Source organism: Cydia pomonella, chromosome 28 (genome assembly GCF_033807575.1).
Source record: "Cydia pomonella isolate Wapato2018A chromosome 28, ilCydPomo1, whole genome shotgun sequence".
NCBI lineage: Eukaryota > Metazoa > Arthropoda > Insecta > Lepidoptera > Tortricidae > Cydia > Cydia pomonella.
In genome coordinates this window covers 8,786,388-8,806,036 of record NC_084730.1, presented here as the reverse complement: position 1 = coordinate 8,806,036, position 19,649 = coordinate 8,786,388, and the positions used below count along the sequence as shown (strand labels likewise).

Below are 19,649 nucleotides of genomic sequence, written 5' to 3'. Positions count from 1 at the left end.
TTTCTTCCCTGCTAGGAGGGATCAAAGTGGCAAGATCCTTCCCTGCTAAGAGGGATCAAAGTGGCACGTTTCATCCCTGCTAGGAGGGATCAAAGTGGCACTTTTCTTCCCTGCTGGGAGGTATCAAAGTGCCAATTTTTTTGTTTTAGGACACGATTTTATTTCTATTTTGCATACAATATTCTTAGCTTAAATAATATTTTGGAACATAATAATTTCCTCATAATATGTGATGTGAAAAGCAGTATGTGTCACATGGTAGAAAAAATATTTCCACCTTGGGCGTTACCACTTGAATCCCTCACTACGCTCAGGATTATTAATTAGAATCCCTCGCTACGCTTGGAATTTAATCATAGAACCCTTCGCTTCGTTCAGGAATCAATGTACGCCCTCGCCATAAATGTATTTTTGCTCCGTTGTGACGCAATCTAGGTACTATTTCTGTTCGACGGAGCCGGTAAGCGGCAACTTCGTTAAGCTTTCGTTAAAGTGGACGCTTTCAGACCGGAGGGCAGAAAAAACTTATAAAATGTTACAAATGGTAGACTTAATGCTTTAAGGCGTTCTCTAACCACTCAACAATTGAGGTAAATGAGCAAAGGAAACTTGTGATCATAAAATTGCAAGTTAAATACGTTTATATGTAGGAATACGATATGTCTTGTAGTTATGTTCTATACAGGGTGGTTTCTGGGTCGTGATCCAGAACCACTTTTTCTGAATCTATAAATGATTTACATTATCATACGGTAGCATTTGATTGAAAGATAATTGGTTTGATTTTTATTATTTTTCAAGTAAAATTAATCTTATACGAAGTAATCATGGTCACCCTATTACTTTTGACATACGCTGTATGGAAAGCGACAAGACGTCACATTGAGTAGGGTGACCAAATTGTATGCAAAAAAATTTTTTTCTACTTGTCATCCGAAAAATAATCATAATTATTGGTGATAATAAATAATGAGCAACATCATTAGACTCCTCTTTGAATTCTGTGTGATGTCTTGTTCTCTTGCTCCACGACCCCGAAATCACCCTGTGTATTCATTTGGTGCAATTTAAACTTGCCTTTTTTTCTTCATCCTGAAATTTCATTTCATTTCAATAAAAAATCTATTTGAAATTACCTTTATTGACATATAAATAAAACATTTAAATTAAAGACTAGGTCGAAGTCGCTCGCCTATATGTACATATGTATTAAATCATAGATGGCAGGATCGTATAGATGTGCTATGCGCGTGCGCCCGTGAGGGGCTGAACATACGCACTGCGACAAATGAACAACACGTTTTAACAGTCCTTACAACTTACCAACCACAACCTACGTAATTTGGTCGGGTTATTTGTTGCTCACCATATACTAAAATTTACAGTGGGGAATAAAAAAATGAGACCATGACAAGGACAAACAATTATAGCGCTTTCTCTGCTACTCCTACTGAAAGTTCCATAAGAGCATCTCTTTCGGTCATCTCCTGCTCCTCTCCTTTCGGTGCTCTCCACTTAATACGATATGGTATATGTACTTATTAGTTTTGTGCAATATTAACTTGCCTTTTTTTCTTCATCCTGAAATTATCGTTTAATTTAAAAAAAAATAACTGTATATATCTATTTAATACGATAGATTTAATAAGTTATGTTGTGTATATTAATTTTGTGCAATTTTAACTTACCTTTTTTTCTTCATCCTGAAATAATCATTATAATTAACAAAATACCTATATGTAAATATTTAATACGATATGTTTTATAAGTAGAAATGTTGTATATAATAATTTTGTGGAATTTTAACTTACCTTTTTCTCCCCATCCTGAAATAAACATTATACTCAGTTAAAAACACCTATATGTATGTATTTAATACGATATGTGCTATATATTAATTTTGGCAAAAATTTTCTTACCTTTTTTTCTTCATCCTGAAATCATCATTTAATTTTTTTACCTATATGTTTGTAACTTTGTATTTAATAAGATATGTTTTATAAGTAGTTATGTTGTGTATATTAATTTTGTGGAATTATAACCTACCTTTTTTTCCCCATCCTGAAATAATAATTTTAATTAAAAAATAAATACCATGTAAGTATTTAATTATGGTTTATATAGCTCCAGTTATAAAACAAATGACAAAAAGCAAAAAATAGTTTGTGGATAGCATTTCGGACTAACATCTCCATATTGCGAGAACTCAATGTCGTCGTGGCTGTCATCCGCATCCGAATATCTACAAGTCCTTGAATACTTCGATCATCTCCTCTTCTTCCTAGCGTTGTCCCGGCACATTGCCACGGCTCATGGGAGCCTGGGGTCCGCTTGACAACTAATCCCAAGATTTGGCGTAGGCACTAATTTTTACGAAAGCGACTGCCATCTGACCTTCCAACCCAGAGGGTAAAACTAGGCCTTGTTGGGATTAGTCCGGTTTCCTCACGATGTTTTCCTTCACCGAAAAGCGACTGGTGGTGGTGGTGGTGGTCCTTGAATACTTCGATCATATTGCGAGAAAAGACGGTGGCCTCGAAAAGCTCACTGCGACCGGCAAAGTAGAGGAAAAGGCCTGGACGCGAACGCAGTCCAATACGTTGGCCTGATCAGATCCGCACCGCTCTCGACTCCACAGTTCACAAATCTCTTCATACCGCCAGAGACAGAAACAGATGGAGAAGGATCGTAAGAGAGAAAGTGATATAAAAGGGAGGTAACGACCCTCAATGTTGAGGAATACGACGCAAGGAAGTTAACACTAAATAAACAAAATCATTCAGAATTATATTATATTATTTTGTGTTGTTGTGTTGTAGAGGGGAGAAAGCTATGCGACCAAGCCTGGTTTACTACGTTAGATAGCAGAAGGTGTCGCAGAAAGCAAATCGGGACTGGAACCTCAGGTGGCATGAGCTTTCTCTGCCCAAAATGTGGGAGGTCGTGCCGCTCACGCATCGGCCTCCACAGTCACCAAACCCGTTGTCTAAACAGCAATGCTTAAATCGTCTGCAATAGACGCAAAGGCCTGTGATGAAAATTACGTCTAGTTTCAGTTTGATCAGATATAACCATATCAAAAATACAGTTTATAAGGAAAAAAAAGATGATATTATAAGGTTGTCTTTTTTGCAATATGATATCTAAGTGTGTAATACAGATTTATTAGCTTTGAATGTAGTACAATGGTTGAGTGAGCGTACATTCAGACTTTAATAAGTCATGCAAATTATTTCCTTATTATCTAAATTATTTCATAACTTATAATAACTATTTACATATTTAGCTTAGTTATTAACGATAATTACATGAACAGGGTAGAGAAAAAAACAAGACCCATTACAATTTAGAAACAGAATTAAAAATCATTATAGCATGTTAATAATATTTGAAATATTACTGACATTTTTAAAAAGATTTCAATATAAAAGGAGAATTAAAAAAAACTATTCAATTGAATTAAAATATAAATAGGCCAAGAAGAATAAAAGTGTAAGAAATTTCGAACATACAATTAAATTAATAAATTAGAAAGTAAATATAAAAATGAATATTAAAGTGTACAAGTAATAAATAGAAACTTGCGATATTGTAAACATATATTAATGATTATTTGTCAATAACCTACATATATTGTATATTATGTTTTAACTTACTATCTTAATCCTTTTTCGGAAATCATAAAATAAGTTTAAAAATATACAGTTATAGGTACTTATAGGTATTTTATGCGAACCATTTTTTGTATATAATATAAATTTAATCGCGATTGGATAATATGTTAATATGAAAAATCTTGTTTATTACAAATGTAAACTTATTAATCAAAATGTAATACTTTCTTCGTGACTATTCACCATATTTATATGTTTATTATGAGTTGTATATTGCATTGTGCAATTTTAACATACCTTGTCGTCCTGAAATCATAAACTTGCCGTTTTTAAAAATCTATTTATTTATTTTATGCTACATAGTCTTCCGTTTATTTTTTATCGATTTAAAAATGAGCTAGCTATAATCAGATTGCCTGAGAAAAACTAGGTTATAAACTAAGTTTACAGTAGAAGTGATAAGAATAGAGTAATCCTCTGCTTTAAGGATGACTCACACTTGACCGGGCCGGGCCCGGCCCGAGGTCGTTTTCTATGACGACTGATTGGCGATCACTTGGTGCTTTCTATAGAAAACGCGCGCCGGCCCGGCCCAGGCCCGGTCAACCTTTAAGAAGACTCAGTCTAAAAAACCCAAGTCTAATGTAGAGGCTTGAGTCCTGAGAACTCTTAATTTTGATTACAAAAACTTTCATACATTGTCTTTTTTTTTAATTCTTGGGTAATTAGGAAAATTTATTCTACAATATCGCCTGTTTTTGTTTCTATTATCTCGAAAATACCTATTAAATTGGGGCTTTCGTTCGTAGACTCGAAAACATTTGATTTGCGCTTAAAAATACTCGATAAAAGACTCGCCCGGGAACTTAACCCCTTACTACAATAAGGGGTTAATTAACCCTTCGTATGTTGAAGCACTGATCAGTACGCATGAATTTAAATTAATTGCTTAATATAATATAATTTAAATTCGTTCGCACTGATCAGTGCTTACACATACAAGAGGTTAGGGGGTCTAATAAAAAATATTTATTTAACTTTGCAACTATCCCAGGCAACAAAAAATACTCATCGAGACAATTCTAACAAACCCAAATATAATTAGCTTGCACTGTTCTATCACAGAGTCCTTATGCCCACCTCCCTGGTCCATCATCAGATCAGCTCAATGGTATCACATAGTCCCTATGCCCACCTCCCTGGTCCATCATCAGATCAGCTCGATGGTATCACATAGCCCCTATGCCCACCTCCCTGGTCCATCATCAGATCAGCTCGATGGTATCATTAATATTGAGCTGACATACAACTAACATACATACCTATGTAAAGTTCTATATCAATGGAATAATGGGAACTGAGCTTTGAGGACGGCGTGTTGTCTCGAACAATAAAAATGTCCGACATTTTTTCACACACCTCTTCATAATCTTCTTAAGCTAATTTTACTGCATTTATATCATTTGTATTTTAAAACTACATCGGTTGCAAACAAGCATACGGCTGCCTGTTGGTAAGCAGTCTCTGTAGCCAATGTACGCTTGCAACTCCAGAGGAGTTACATGCGCGTTGCCGACCCTAACAATCCGCACCTTCGTTTAGCTCTAATCTAGGTACATTGTATTGTTTAATATTTTGAGCAACTTACTAAATTATCAACCTGAAAACATAAATTTGCAAGTGAATCGATATACTTACAAACAGCAACCCTCTTAAGTGTCCATCACTCAGTGTTGGCCAAATGTTAATTAGAATTGAAAATATTGAAAACTTACCATTACAAATTGAACTGTACCCCTAGTGTAAATATTTTCGACAGCGAAACGTGACGTACGCGTTTGCGTTAAGTGTCATTTTGTATGAGATTTTTGACTTTCCAAAACGTCCCGCTTGGCGCGCTGTTCAAAAACCCATACAAAATGAGACTTAACGCAAACGCGTACGTCACGTTTCGCTATCGACTAAAATTACACTAGGGGTACTGTAATCTGTAGCCGCCCGTTACGGTTTACAGTTCAATTTGTAATGACTATTTTTAATTTTTCAATTCTAATTAACGTACGGCCAACATTGCAATCAGTGGACCTTACGCCTTTAGTAACAAGATTCACCAATGGACAGTTAACAGTGTCGGCAATGGTATTTCATTTTCTATGTTTTTTTAGGTAATTTGTGTATAAAAATATCTAAATTAAAATTTTTTCTGTATTAACGTGTCTGTTCTTTTATTAAAAACTTAGATTTAAACCATGTCATACAAAATTAAATTCTTTCTTCGTGACCCAGTTATAAACGAAGAAATAAATTATCTAATCGTGTCTGGTTTGTTTGCTCGTGCGAAATTTGCGGATTTAATTTTAAACCATTGTCATCCAATAACTCACTTTCTCAGGATCTTGCTGTAAAAGAAAAATGAAACGATAAAAACCTATTTATTTCGACACATTTCCTATTTATTTGTAAGTAACATACATATATTTTGCATAGCAGTTTGCGAAAATATTAACTTACCTCTTTATTTGCTTCCTGAAATCATAGAATTAAAATTAACCCCTGTGTATTTTAGGTCACATTATTTAGTTAATTTGTAAATATATAAAATAAAAGATGAGTCACGCTAGAACGGTCCAGGTCTGGGCCGAGGCATCCGACACTTCGGTAAATTTAATTAAAATGATTGGTGACCACCTGATGGTTTTCCGGTTCGAGCGCCATCATGATAGTCACGCCTCATGATTAATTCGTTTGTTTTTTGCTCATTAATATTGTTTAAAGTCGAGATGTTGTTATCGAGAGCTTATTGTACAGTAAAGTAATGTCGTAGTGTGCAGTGAATGGAGAATTAAACTTGAAACGCGTTTAATCACCATTTTGGAGTCAACGGCCAGTAGTCCACGTGCTACTTGTAAAGTCCAGCTATCGCTTTACAAGGGCTGATAAAACCGTACACTGACTTGTACTAACCGTACAATTTTAGTCGTATTTAAAACTCCCAAGACCTTGATACTGGCGAAATAGTTCCACTGGACTGAAGTCATCATTTTAAAAAGAAGAAGAAAACCAGGTGATCGTTGCTATTTTTCAATTCAATTCATTTTATTTATCAAGTAACATGACTCATACAATTTGTTAGTATACAATACAATATTAATTCTTATATCTAATGTTAGTATATAATTAATAAATTAAACATAATAAGGGCTGCAAGACACATGCATCTCACAGCAACGCCTCAAGTATGGACAGTCGAACCTGTCCGCAATTGAGCGCAGGATGGGGTTGGGGCTGTCCCGCACCCGGCGCACCAGGGATGAGCATCGCTTGCGTATGGTCGCATGAAAGCAATCCATACGCGCCTCCGCAAACATCCCAGATGCGCTACAGAAGCGGGGCAGCCCCACCAACACCCGAAACGCATTATTATATTGTATTCGGAGGGCTCCATAGGCTCTCTGCGTATAATACTACTGCTATAGAAAACAAAGTGGCAGATGCCTAGCGTGGACCCGGGCCGTTTTAGCTTGAGGCAACCTTATTATATTAATTAAAAAAACCTTCTTTTTACCTAAAGGAAAACTTGTCAAGCAAAATTGAATCTTTCTTCTTAATATAATTATAATTGAAGAAATAAATGATGCGATCTTGGCTATAGTCTGTATGTTTTGATATTTGAAAGAATATAAACAAACCACACTTAGGTATTTTATTGGGCAAGATAATTTGGGCCACTAAATTCTTCAAGTCAATTAATTTAACTCGATGTGCCAAAATTTACGGAAGTTTTACTACGATATATTACTAAGTCAACGTAACAATAAAGCTTGTAATATTTGCTATTAATTCGCCGTAGTATACAGAACCATTTGTCCGTAGATGAAAATATTACACGATTAAATGATATAGGCTAAAGTCAGAACGATGGAAAAACAGATCCAGACAGTTTTTTTTTTGGTTGGTTAAATATAAATGTTTCAACTTTCAAGTACCTGAAAATGTAAAAACACATTGTTTTCATTTATTTAACTACCTAAAGACACAGACTACAGTTACAAAACTTGGTTAATTAAGAATAATTTGCATTGTTTCAGAATTTGCGGATTTATTTTCAATCCGCGGTCACCCAACAACTCACCTCAGGCTTGGTCTGAAATAGAAAAATGCAGCATTAAAAATCTATTTATAAAGACATTAACTCCTATTTATTTTTAAGTAACATATTATATATGTATATTGTGTTTTAAATCAGTTTTTGAAAATTTTAACTCACCTCTGCATTTGGTTCCTGAAATCATAAAATTACGATTTTAAACTAGAGTTTTGCTTGATGCGCGGGGCCCAAGGGTCCCGCGGTGCGCGTGTTATTGATTCGTTGTTGTTCTTGGTATTGTTGTTTTTGATGTAGTTTTTATGTAGTACTTTGTTTTCCAAAATGAAAAAGTAATGAAGTTGTACTTTTGACAGAAAAAAAGGTTCGCGCGAGGTTGCACTACCGCAGCTCGGCCTTTGGCTTCGCTTGCTTGAGAATTCCTGTGGAACGCTCTGGGCCTTCGGCCCTACGTGGAGCTCGGCCTTCAGCAATATAGCTACTTTGGGGGCTGATCACGACCTTAGCGACCCAATAGTAAAAGTGTCTTAGACAAGAGAAACGGCGGGCCCAAGGGCGAAGGATCGTAACTAAGCTCCAACTTCCCGGCCAATCGGCCTCTCAGGTAACGCTTCGGGCCTTCGGCCCTACGCGGAGCGCCACTAGTATAAACGTAGTTTTAAAAGAGGCGTTTTTTGTATGGAGTTAGCGTTCTTCTCCTTGTGAATATTGTATTCTGTGGTAAAACTTGTCAATCAAAGTTGAATCTTTCTCCTTAACCGAGTTAAAATTTAAGAAATAAATGATTCGATAGTGGCCAGTTACAAAACCCGGATGCTTAATAATAATTTGTGTTGTTTCAGAATTTGCGGACTTATTTTTAACCCACGGTCACCCAACAACTCACCTCAGGCTTGGCCTGAAATAGAAAAATGCAACAATAAAAATTTATTTATATAGACATTATTTCCTATTTATTTCTTTATCAATGGGCCACTAGTTGCCTGAAATACATATATGTTGTACATATTGTTGTAGTTCGCGATAATTTTAACTTACCTCTTCCTTTGCGTCCTGAAATTATAAGATTACAATTTTAAACACCTTTGTAGGTAGATATTTTAAGTTACATTATTTAGTTTATTTGTAAATATATAAAATAAAGGAAAGTCACGCTATAATGATCCAGGTCCAGGCCGAGGCATCCGACATTTCGGTTTATGTGTGATCGGTGACCACGTGATGCTTGCTATAGAAAACGAAATGACAGATGCCTCTACGCGGACCCGGACCGCGCTATTGTGAGGCATCCTTAATATTTGTACCTAAAGAAAAACTTGTCGATCAAAATGGGATCATTTTTTCGTAACCAAGTTACTAACATTTGTCGAGCATGCCGCCGGCCCGGAAAGTCACTCAGGCATGTATATTTGCGTTGGCATATAACATTTAGGGATTAGACACACGGATGCTGATCCACGTGATCGTGTTTCTTGAATTAATAACTTGCTTATTTTAGGAATTTGCATTATTTAGAGTTTAACACACGGACGCGGATTTGCGTGATTGACTGATCGTATTTCTCGAAAAAATAACTTTGTTATTTTCGGAATTTGCAGTAAAGACACACGTACGCAGATCCACGCGCTAATACTCAACAACTCACCCCACCAGCTGCATCCTGAAATAGAAAAATGCAACAATAAAAACCTATTTACTCAGATGTGTTTCCTGTTTATTTGTGAATAACCTACGTATATATTGTATAATAATGTTCATAAGCCATAAATTGCTATTTTATAATAATATATACTTTATGCAATAAGTACCTTTGTAAATAACATTCATTTTGAATGCTTTGGGTATTATGTTAATATTAAAAAATATATATAAACAGGAAAAATTGTTTGACAAAAAAAATAGAGCGAGATTGTATAGAACTGCTACAAACTCCAATTTATTTTCATCACACTTGCTTGAAAAAGATCTTTTCATGCATGTGTTCTAAAGAAGAAAGGCCTATATTATTTCCGCGCGTGTTATGGATTGAAAAAACAAAGCTATACTCCCTAGTGATCGGTGTCCACGTGATGCTTGCTATAGAAAACGAAATGACAGATGCCTCTACGCGGACCCGAACCGTGCTATTGTGAGGCATCCCTAATATTTGTACCTAAAAGAAAATCTGTCGATAAAAATGGGATCATTTTTTCGTAACCGAGTTACTAACATTTGTCGGGCATGCCGCCGGCCCGGAAAGTAACTCAGGCATGTATATTTGCGTTCGCATATAAAATTTAGGGATAAGACACACGGATGCTGATCTACGTGATCATGTTTCTTGAATTAATAACTTGCTTATTTTCGGAATTTGCAATATTTAGGGTGTAGACACACGCATGTGGATCCGCGTGATCGACTGATCGTATTTCTCGAATAAATAACTTTGTTATTTTCGGTAATTGCAGTATTTAGGGATTAGACACATGGACGCGGATCCGCGCGCTAATACTCAACAACTCACCCCACCAGCTGCATCCTGAAATAGAAAAACGTAACAATAAAAACCTATTTACTCAGATGTATTTCCTGTTTATTTGTGAATAACCTACGTATATATTGTATAATAATGTTCATAAACCATAAATTGCTATTTTATAATAACATATACTATATGCGAGAAGTAATTTTGTAAATAACATTCCTTTTGAATGCTTTGGGTATTATGTTAATATTAAAAATATATATAAACAGGAAAAATTGTGTGACAAAAAAAAATAGAGCGAGATTGTATAGAACTGCTACATGGACTCGGATGCTGATCCACGTGATCGTGTTTCTTGAATTAACAACTTGTTTATTTTCGGAATTTGAAGTATTTGGAGTTTACAAGCGGACGCGGATTTGCATGATCGACTGTTCGTATTTCTCGAATTAATAACTTTGTTATTTTCGGAATTTGCAGTATTTAGGGATTAGATACAAGGACGCGGATCCGCGCAGTAACACTCAACAACTCACCCCACCAGCTGCATCCTGAAATAGAAAAATGCAACAGTAAAAACCTATTTACTCAGATGTATTTCCTGTTTATATGTGAATTAACTACGTATATATTGTATAATAATGTTCATAAACCATAAATTGCTATTTTATAATAATATATACTTTATGCAATATGTACTTTTGTAAATAACATTCATTTTGAATGCTTTGGGTATTATGTTAATATTAAAAAATATATATAAACAGGAAAAATTGTTTGACAAAAAAAATAGAGCGAGATTGTATAGAACTGCTACAAACTCCAATTTATTTTCATCACACTTGCTTGAAAAATATCTTTTCATGCATGTGTTCTAAAGAAGAAAGGCCTATATTATTTCCGCGGGAGTTATGGATAGAAAAAAACGAAGCTACACTCCCTAGTGATCGGTGTTCACGTGATGCTTGCTATAGAAAACGAAATGACAGATGCCCCGACGCGGACCAGGACCGTGCTATTGTGAGGCATCCTTAATATTTGTACCTAAAGGAAAACTTGTCGATCAAAATGGGATCATTTTTTCGTAACCAAGTTACTAACATTTGTCGGGCATACCGCCGGCCCGGAAAGTCACTCAGGCATGTATATTTGCGTTGGCATATAAATTTTAGGGATTAGACACACGGATGCTGATACACGTGATCGTGTTTCTTGAATTAACAACTTGCTTATTTTAGGAATTTGCATTATTTAGAGTTTAACACACGGACGCGGATTTACGTGATTGACTGATGGTATTTCTCGAAAAAATTACTTTGTTATTTTCGGAATTTGCAGTGTTTAGGGATTAGACACATGGACGCAGATCCACGCGCTAATACTCAACAACTCACCCCACCAGCTGCATCCTGAAATAGAAAAATTCAACAATAAAAACCTATTTACTCAGATGTATTTCCTGTTTATTTTTGAATAACCTACGTATATATTGTATAATAATGTTCATAAGCCATAAATTGCTATTTTATAATAATATATACTTTATGCAATAAGTACTTTTGTAAATAACATTCATTTTGAATGCTTTGGGTATTATGTTAATATTAAAAAATATATATAAACAGGAAAAATTGTTTGACAAAAAAAAAATAGAGCGATATTGTATAGAACTGCTACAAACTCCAATTTATTATCATCACACTTGCTTGAAAACGATCTCCTCATGCATGTGTTCTTAAAGAAGAAAAGCCTATATTATTTCCGCGGGAGTTATGGGTAGAAAAAAACGAAGCTACACTCCCTAGTGATCGGTGTCCACGTGATGCTTGCTATAGAGAACGAAATGACAGATGCCTCGACGCGGACCCGGACCGCGCTATTGTGAGGCATCCTTAATATTTGTACCTAAAGGAAAACTTGTCAACCAAAATGGGATCATTTTTTCGTAACCAAGTTACTAACATTTGTCGGGCATGCCGCCGGCCCGGAAAGTCACTCAGGCATGTATATTTGCGTTGGCACACAAAAATTAGGGATTAGACACACGGATGCTGATCCACGTGATCGTGTTTCTTGAATTAACAACTTGTTTATTTTCGGAATTTGCATTATTTAGAGTTTAATACACGGACGCGGATTTGCGTGATCGACTGTTCGTATTTCTCGAATTAATAACTTTGTTATTTTCGGAATTTGCAGTATTTAGGGATTAGATACACGGACGCGGATCCGCGCAGTAACACTCAACAACTCACCCCACCAGCTGCATCCTGAAATAGAAAAATGCAACAGTAAAAACCTATTTACTCAGATGTATTTCCTGTGTATATGTGAATTAACTACGTATATATTGTATAATAATGTTCATAAACCATAAATTGCTATTTTATAATAATATATACTTTATGCAATATGTACTTTTGTAAATAACATTCATTTTGAATGCTTTGGGTATTATGTTAATATTAAAAAATATATATAAACAGGAAAAAATGTTTGACAAAAAAAAATAGAGCGAGATTGTATAGAACTGCTACAAACTCCAATTTATTTTCATCACACTTGCTTGAAAAATATCTTTTCATGCATGTGTTCTAAAGAAGAAAGGCCTATATTATTTTCGCGGGAGTTATGGATAGAAAAAAACGAAGCTACACTCCCTAGTGATCGGTGTTCACGTGATGCTTGCTATAGAAAACGAAATGACAGATGCCCCGACGCGGACCAGGACCGTGCTATTGTGAGGCATCCTTAATATTTGTACCTAAAGGAAAACTTGTCGATCAAAATGGGATCATTTTTTCGTAACCGAGTTACTAACATTTGTCGAGCATGCCGCCGGCCCGGAAAGTCACTCAGGCATGTATATTTGCGTTAACATATAAAATTTAGGGATTAGACACACGGATGCTGATCCACGTGATCGTGTTTCTTGAATTAATAACTTGCTTATTTTCGGAATTTGCAGTATTTAGAGTTTAACACACGGACGCGGATTTGTGTGAACAACTGATCGTATTTCTCGAATTAATAACTTTGTTATTTTCGGTAATTGCAGTATTTAGGGATTAGACACATGGAAGCGGATCCGCGCGCTAATACTCAACAACTCACCCCACCAGCTGCATCCTGAAATAGAAAAATGCAACAGTAAAAACCTATTTACTCAGATGTATTTCCTGTTTATATGTGAATAACCTTCGTATATATTGTATAATAATGTTCATAAACCATAAATTGCTATTTTATAATAATATATACTTTATATGATACGTTCTTTTGTACATAACATACATTTTGAATGCTTTGGATATTATGTTAATTTTTAATAAAATATATAAACAGGAAAAATTGTTTGACAAAAAAAAAATAGAGCGAGATTGTATAGAACTGCTACAAACTCCAATTTATTATCATCACACTTGCTTGAAAACGATCTCCTCATGCATGTGTTCTTAAAGAAGAAAAGCCTATATTATTTCCGCGGGAGTTATGGATAGAAAAAAACGAAGCTACACTCCCTAGTGATCGGTGTCCACGTGATGCTTGCTATAGAAAACGAAATGACAGATGCCTCTACGCGGACCCGGACCGCGCTATTGTGAGGCATCCTTAATATTTGTACCTAAAGGAAAACTTGTCGACCAAAATGGGATCATTTTTTCGTAACCAAGTTACTAACATTTGTCGAGCATGCCGCCGGCCCGGAAAGTCACTCAGGCATGTATATTTGCGTTGGCATATAAAATTTAGGGATTAGACACACGGATGCTGATCCACGTGATCGTGTTTCTTGATTTAATAACTTGCTTATTTTCGGAATTTGCAGTATTTAGAGTTTACACGCGGACGCGGATTTGCGTGATCGACTGATCGTATTTCTCGAATTAATAACTTTGTTATTTTCGGAATTTGCAGTATTTAGGGATTAGACACACGGACGCGGATCCGCGCGCTAATACTCAACAACTCACCCCACCAGCTGCATCCTGAAATAGAAAAATGCAACAGTAAAAACCTATTTACTCAGATGTATTTCCTGTTTATATGTGAATAACCTTCGTATATATTGTATAATAATGTTCATAAACCATAAATTGCTATTTTATAATAATATATACTTTTCATCACCTCGCTCGTGCAGGTGTACTGGCCAAGGACAAAGGCCTATATTGTTCCCGCGGGAGTTATGGATTACACAATTCATACGAATTAACTAGGTATAAATGAGTTTTACTTTCAAAATAATTATTTTTATAATTTAAGTAATGTTTTTATTCGTATTTAAAAATATATAATTTGATTAATTTAATAGTCGTTCGAAATATTTTTACACAATTTTCAACTGTGGCTGAACGTCGGATATCATAGGTCTGTGCCTTCGATGCCTAACCTTTCAAAAATGACAATATGGCGGACGAATGTTAGAATTGACACCGTATCTAAAACTTGTTTAGCTTACAATGTACTATTATGCGACAAGTTTTTTTGTAAATAACATAGATTTTGAATGCTTTGGATATTATGTTAATATTAAAAAAAAAATAAACAGAAAAAATTTGCTTACACAAAAAATAGAGTGAGATTGTATAAAATTGCTACTAACTCCAACTTCTTTTCATCACACTTGCTCGAAAAAGATCTTATCTCATGCATGTGTTCTAAAGGAGAAAGACCTATATTATTTCCGCGGGAGACATGGATTTAAAAAAAACGGTGGTCACTTCGAACACCTACTATGATAAATTAAAGTATGTCAAAACAATGCATTTTATTCATTTTAGACATCATGTTTCTTAGAGACATTTACAGCTTAAGACCTACACAATCGATACTTAAATAGAAAAAGTGTAAGTTTATTTTTTCAAAACAACCGGGTTCGATTCCCGAGCTGGGTACAGTTTTTTTTTCAAATGTATGAATGCAGTTTTTCTTTTTATCAAAATCGGTGACATGGTTCCTAAGAACAAATCTTCGTATGTCTTATAGTTTCAGACATTCCCATACTGACCGATTTGAATGAGCCACCCTGTATATATAATTTAGACGCTATTTGTAAAACTGTAACTAAAAAGGAATTTGAACTTTTTTTGACTAACCTATTTTTTGCAGTGTTATTTGTCTAATAATGATATTTGGACTAGGTCCCATAGTGGTCCCACATCGCCATCAAAAAGGCGTTTTGCACTAAGTAACAAAAAAAAGATGTTTTTTGTAAGTGGCTTTCCGGGGCAACATGGTGGCTCGCAGGTTTGCACGATGTACAAGGGAAGTTAAAATAACCCTATTTAAGGCATATTGCCAGTCCTTATACACGTGCAGCCTGTGGGTTAACCATACTCGGAGGGCAATAAACGCCTTGCGCGTTCAGTATAATAACATACTAAGGATGCTGTTGGGTCTTCCTAGGTACTGCAGCGCTTCTGGTATGTTTGCGGACTCACATATAGATAGTTTCCCGGCCATATTGCGAAAACGGACAGCTTCCATTATGCGCCGTGTACGGGAGAGCCCAAACAGCATCCTGAGCCTGGTGGCAAACAGGCTAGATTGCCCGATTGCTAGACACTGGCACAGTCTTCATATTCTTACATTTTAATTTTTAATTTTAATTGCAGTTATTTATAGTTTATAGGAAACTTGACATTTTAATTTATTTTATCCTTGTTTATTAAATCCATTTATTATTTTAATTTAATCAATGAAATGTTTAATCATGTAAATTTTAATGTCTAGTTTTTAAATCGATTTATATTTTCGTTTTTATTTTAATTCTTTTTATAAATGTTATATGTATATGGATCAATGTTGTCTGCAATAAATGATTTAATAATTTAATAATAATTAACTATGAAATTAGGCGACTCCAAAAAAAATTTAAGGACATTTTGGTCTTTATGATCAGGAATATACTGTTAAAATCTCTTGCAATGCTCACGGGCACCGTGTATATATATATAGTAAGGATCTTGAATTATTTTCACCATGTTAAAAACTTACAAAAGTTGAACTACTCGTAATAATGATTAAATTCAAATTCAACATGTTTATTGCAATATATGTTTATTAAGGGCAATTCTTGCAAAAGACATGAATAAGTTAATTCAGCTATTTCCTTTATCTATTGTTGTTAATTTTATTATCAATATTTTTGACATGTTATGATAATATTCTTTTGTTTTGTTTTAATTTTGACATGATTTTATACTGTGTATCCACTACTGCATGGATTTTTCCTTATGAGCAATAAAGAATAAAGATATTGAGTAAGTATTGAGTATTGAGTTACCCTGACCGCCCCCAGTTCCCCCATTTGAATAACATTCATAAATTCATTCTAACTCACCTCTTGTCGCAGAATTTGCTTGCCCTGTAAGAGAAAATTGAAATAAATAAAGTATTTTTCTCAAACTTGCTATGAAATGATGACATGACTTACGTCAAATTAGGTCCGGAAATACTACATATCAGGTGCGATGAGTGAAGATGATATGTAAAGGAATTTCATACTGCCTTACACACCTAGGACTGTAAAGCAACCTTCTTTTGTTTTTTTTAACGTCAACTTGTGACACAACGTCTTGGCATCCAACCATCAACTAGCTTCAGTTAGCTTGGTACGGTGATTTGTTGTGCATATTTGTTGCTAAGCAACGGCGGTGGCGCATCGCGCAGGCGCGCGGACTTACGCGCGTAAGGTTGTCCACCGCTGGTAGAGTGGCGAGCCGAGTAGGTTGCCACAAAACAAATTGACTACAATTTTGAGAAAAGCACTATACATATCACGGCGAGAAACGGGGTTGCCGGCCTTGTATCTCTATCCGGCTTCGCTACGCTCAGCCGTATATATCTACTTGGCCTGCAACCCTACGTTTCCCGGCCTCTATAGTAATGTACTATTACAGCTACTGAATAAGTTTTTGACAAAATTTTCATTTTTGGTACAATCTTTTATCGCTGAATGTACTTTTCTTGCCACAGACAACTAATACTCATCGAGACATTGTTATTGGTCAATAAGGTATAGTGTAGGTATGATGTATTTTTATTTTTTAATTATCCAAGTTTGTCGTTTTATATATTGTTAATTATTAATACTTTTGGCAGGGTGACCCAAAAATACAATGATATATTTTTTTTGAATATTCTGTTAAGTTTAAAGGTTTTAAAAAAACATGATAAACTAAATAAAACGAATAATTTTCGACGTATCCTCTTCACCTTGGGTACAAAAACGCATACATTTGTGAAAGTTATCAGGGCTATGTATTATTTTGTTGGTTTTTCATTTTTGACAGATTTCGATAAAATTTGGTGAATATATAGTTTATAGTATTTTGTACCTTATCAGTGCTATTTTACCTTATGTCCTACAAAATATTGAATGCACGGTTCTTCAACCAGAAACGTCATCTTTAACACAGACAGAACGGTATCGGATCGTTGTGACATCTTATAAGCATTGTTCAAATTGTTCTCGTTACAAAAACGTAAGTATGGAATGTTCGTACGGCAAAAATTACAAACGTACTTTTTTCGTCCCTAATTGACATTTTGGTTTTATTCCGCCAAGAATGAAGAGCTCTTCGAACTAACAAAATTTTATGAAAATGTAACGAAAAAAATCTTTAACGAAATATAAAGCAGCCTATCAACAATGTGCAGCATCAAAAATGTTTTGTCAACGTAATTTTGAGTCACCCTGTAGTCACACGGCCTTTCGATTCGAGCGCCATCTTGATAGTTAGCCTCGTGATTAACTCCTTTGTTTTTAGGGTTCCGTACCCAAAAGGTAAAACAGGATCCTACTACTAAGACTCCGCTGCCCGTCCGTCCGTCTGTCACCAGGCTGTATCTCATGAACCGTGATAGCTAGACAGTTGAAATTTTCACAGATGATGTATTTCTGTTGCCGCTATAACCACAAATACTAAAAAGTACGGAACCCTCGGTGGGCGGGTCCGACTCGTACTTGTCCGGTTTTTTTTGCTCATTAATATTGTTTAAAATGTAATATCGATAGCTTATTATTTAGTAAGCTAATGTGGTAGTGTGTAGTAATGAGTAAATTATCTTGAAACGCGTTTAACCACCATTTTGGAGTCAACGGCCGGTAGTCCACGTGCTACTTGTAAAGTTCAACTATCGCTTTACAAGAGCTAATAAAATCACCGTACACTGTCTTGTACTAACCGTACAATTTTAGTCGTATTTAAATCTCCTAATACCTTGATACTGGCGAAATAGTCCCACTAGACTGAAGCCATAATTATAATAATAAAACCGGCCAAGAGCATGTCGGGCCACGCTCAGTGTAGGGTTCCGTAGTTACTCTTCCGTCACAATAAGCTAAACTGGAGCTCAAAGTATAGTAAATTGTTAACCAAGGGATGAAACGGTACCTTTCACATTGCATTGCAAATTTGCATAATCAGTACCTAATTAAAGTAAGTCTTTTTACTATGAAGGCAAAACTTTTTGCGATAACTCAAAAACAGCTAAACTGATCATGTCCGCTATAGTTTTCATTTAATGTATTTCTTAAGCTCTACTTCCACGATTTTTTTCATATTTTTTGGACCTATGGTTCAAAAGTTTGAGGGGGGGGAGACACATTTCTTTTTTCTTTCGGAGCGATTATCTCCGAATATATTCACTTTATCAAAAAATGTTTGTTGAAGACCCCTATTAGGTAGTTTTGAAAGTCCTTTCCAACGAAACCCCACACTGTAGGGTTGAAGCAAAAAAAAACAATTCACCACCAATTTAAGTGTAGGGGAGGTACCCTAAAAAAAATTAAATTTTTAGATTTTATGGTACGACTTGGTCGGCTTTATTGATTTATATATCCATGCCAAATTTCAGCTTTCTAGCACTAACGACCACGGAGCAAAGCCTCGGACAGACAGACGGACATGGCGAAACTATAAGGGTTCCTAGTTGACTACGGAACCCTAAAAGAATGAGTGAACGTAGTCATAGTATTGAAATATACATACAGGGTAACACAGCACGGTGGTGGCCAGTATTGCTACAAGTAGTGCGAAAAGAAATCGTAGTGGCTGCATCCTGTAAAAAAAATAAGTCTCACCACACGAACTCCTCCGCAAAATATTATATTATGCTCTCATTCTAAAATGGCATGCTGTTATACTTATACCTAAGTAAGTAGAAGTTTTATGTACTGAACCTTTACTCGGTCTTTTATTTACCAAAACGTTGTATGCACAAAAAATAGTATCAGACTAGATATATGCTGCTAGATGCATGTTGTTATACCTGAGTAGAAGTTTTAGGTGCGTACAATATTATAATTCGGTCTTTTTTTCCAAAATGTTGTATGCACAAAAAATAGTATCAGACTAGATATACACCGTGTTTATTTTGATTTCCGTTAATTTCGAGGGTGCATCCCTGAGCTTAAATTAAGTAACTTTCTCAAAGATACCGGTATTCTAATTAACTC

At 35.3% G+C, this 19,649-nt stretch overlaps 1 long non-coding RNA gene across 1 annotated transcript; it reads right to left on the bottom strand.

Annotated features, from left to right (window-relative positions):
* Positions 1-11,576: 11,576 nt before the first annotated feature.
* Positions 11,577-19,362, bottom strand: LOC133533099 (uncharacterized). The gene is made up of 6 exons (XR_009801796.1): positions 19,183-19,362; positions 16,530-16,553; positions 14,158-14,172; positions 13,298-13,312; positions 12,439-12,453; positions 11,577-11,592 (listed from the first exon to the last, which is right to left on the bottom strand). It is a non-coding gene; the product is annotated as an uncharacterized LOC133533099 (long non-coding RNA).
* Positions 19,363-19,649: the final 287 nt, after the last annotated feature.